This window comes from Apium graveolens, chromosome 7, assembly GCF_009905375.1.
Source record: "Apium graveolens cultivar Ventura chromosome 7, ASM990537v1, whole genome shotgun sequence".
In the NCBI taxonomy this organism is placed as follows: Eukaryota; Viridiplantae; Streptophyta; class Magnoliopsida; order Apiales; family Apiaceae; genus Apium; species Apium graveolens.
In genome coordinates this window covers 185,245,489-185,248,179 of record NC_133653.1, presented here as the reverse complement: position 1 = coordinate 185,248,179, position 2,691 = coordinate 185,245,489, and the positions used below count along the sequence as shown (strand labels likewise).

Below are 2,691 nucleotides of genomic sequence, written 5' to 3'. Positions count from 1 at the left end.
TTGGTTTTATTAAGTATAAAGACTACATTTACTATACCATGCTTTCATCTGAACCCGCGTTGATGATGAGTCCGATTATGGGCTAATCATTATCGTGGGGTTCTAGCGGATTTATTTATGAATTTCTTTAGTTAATTTGTTTCGATGCCTTAGTGTGGTGATTGTATGATAACATAATATTGGTTATGCTTATTCGTCTTGTGAGCGTCGTGAACTTATAAGATAGTGTGTTAATTCTTAATGAAGCGAACGTGAATTTAAGGATTTAGAACTTGCCATTCTAGCATAGGTTCATGTGTTATTGTTATGCATGATTCGTAGATAATTTTAACCATCTTACTTGCCCTATATAATCACGATAGATAACTTATGCATTAAACCGTTATGTTGTCAAATTCTATAGACATATAGGGTCTCAATATAAATGGTGTCTATTCATCTTCTATCTCTTTTATGGATGTCTGGTAGTATGGTACTCGTATAACGAAAGTTGGCGTTTATCAATTTCGTGTTATCTGCTTAGTGTCATCACCATTACGCGCTAAGGTTGAGAATGAAAAGGCCATTGAATGAAGTACTTAATGAAGTTAGAATCCCATGTTTGTGTTATATATTATTTAACTCTCTTTAGTTAATGTTCTTTAGTATAATTCTCAATAGTTAATCGTAGTATAATCAAAACCCAATTTGTTATTCGTCTTAGCATTGAATAATAACCATATCATTGTTGAATAAGTGCATAAATCACAAGTTAATCTAAGCATGTCCCTGTGGGAACGAACTAGAAATAATTCTATATTACTTGCGACATGTATACTTACGTGAATTTTAGCGCGTGTTTAGTGACTAACAAGTTTTTGGCGCCGCTGCCGGGGACTACGGTGTTAACTTTTAGTTTATGTGTTTGTCATCAGTGATCGTTAAAGTTCAGTGACTCGGACATTATTACTTACCTACTCCTTTTCTTTGTCGTGTTTCAGGTACTCTAGCGAGCGTGTATGCTTACGCGTTCGCGGGCTCATAAGAGAACTCTGGATCAAGCCGAGGTTGAAGCTGTAGTGATTCGAAGGGAAGTTTTTGAGGACGAAGAGAAAGTAGCAAAAGAGGAGAAAGTCGAGGAACCAGCTCTAGTAGTGATGGGAGATAAAGCAGAAAATCCTAAGGCTGTGATGGACTATTCTCAGCCTAAGATCGATGATATCCAGTCGAGCATCATCAGACTAGCCATCTCGGCTAATACTTTTGAGATCAAGTCGAGCACGATTCAGATGATACAGAACTCAGTTCAGTTTGGGGGTTCTCCTATAGAAGACCCCAACATGCACATCAGGGATTTCATCGAGATCTGCGTCACTTTCAAGTTCAATGGGGTGACTGAAGATGCTATCTAGTTGCGACTCTTCCCATTCTCTCTGAGGGATAAAGCAAAGTGCTGGTTACATTCTCTACCATCAGGGTCTATCACCACATGGGATGATCTTGCTCAAAAGTTTCTCACTAAATTCCTTCCTATGTCGAAGACTGCTGCAATCAGGAATGCTCTTACTCAGTTTCCTTAGCAAACTGGAGAATCTCTGTCTGAGGCTTGGGATGGATATAAGGAGATGCTAAGGAAGTGCCCATACCATGGCATGCCTGATTGGATGATTATAAACTATTTCTACAATGGTTTGGGCGCACAGTCTAGACCTATGCTCGATGCAGGGTCTGGTGGAGTGATAAGTGGCATTTTATACCAGTTAGAACATCTTGTAATGGCTTGAATTGGTGTCTTGAAATTAAGTATTTTGTGTATTTGATGCGTTTTTCTAGTGTTTTTGCATTTCAGCGTATAAGTTGCGTAATTAGGGGGATTTTATCATAATAAGCTTAGGAACCTACTTGGAACCAGTTGCGGGGAGTTGTGCAAAGAAATCAGCAAAATCAGAAGCAAAAAGTGGAATTTTCTAGAAAGCATGCAGGCGCCCGCCTGGAAGAGCAGGTGACCGCCTAGAGAGAAGGTGCCCGCGTGGGATTGGAGGCGGCCGCCTAGGGTTGGATTTTTAGATTCTGGATTTTCTAATTTGAGTTCTGTTGGGCTTCTGCAACTGCTGTTTCTTGTGGACTCTTATATAAGTTATCTTGGGATACATTTTAACAACAACAAGTAACAAGCAAGGAGCAAGTAACAAGGAGAGAAGATCAAGAAGACCGTTGTAGCACGCTACAACGAAGAAGAGGAAGCATACGTTTATCTTGTGATTCTTTTAAATTTATTGTAACAGTGGATGCTATTTTTCTTTACTCTTTGAACCTTTATACTCTTGTGACGTACTCTGTTTTTATTAAATATTTTTGTTAGTTTATATCATTGTGTTAATATCATGTTTTCATATGAACCCATGGTGACAATGAGTTCTATTATGGGCTAATTGTGATCATGGGATCGTAGCGGATTTACTATGGATTTCTTTAGTTAATTGTTTAATACCTTGATATGTGGTGATTGTATGATATCTAGCATAGGCACTTATTCGTCATACGTGCGTCGCAAACATATAATATAGCTTGTTAATCTCTTGTGAAGCGACAATGAATCTTGAGATTTAGAACTTTCCATGCTAGCATATGTTCATGTATGGTATGCATGATTAGTGGGTAACTCTAACCGTTTTACTTGCCCTATGTAATCATAATGAATAACTTGTACTT

General features: G+C 38.2%; 1 non-coding gene across 1 annotated transcript; it reads right to left on the bottom strand.

Annotated features, from left to right (window-relative positions):
- Positions 1-1,526: 1,526 nt before the first annotated feature.
- Positions 1,527-1,633, bottom strand: LOC141675324 (small nucleolar RNA R71). Its single transcript, XR_012555982.1, has one exon. It is a non-coding gene; the product is annotated as a small nucleolar RNA R71 (small nucleolar RNA).
- Positions 1,634-2,691: the final 1,058 nt, after the last annotated feature.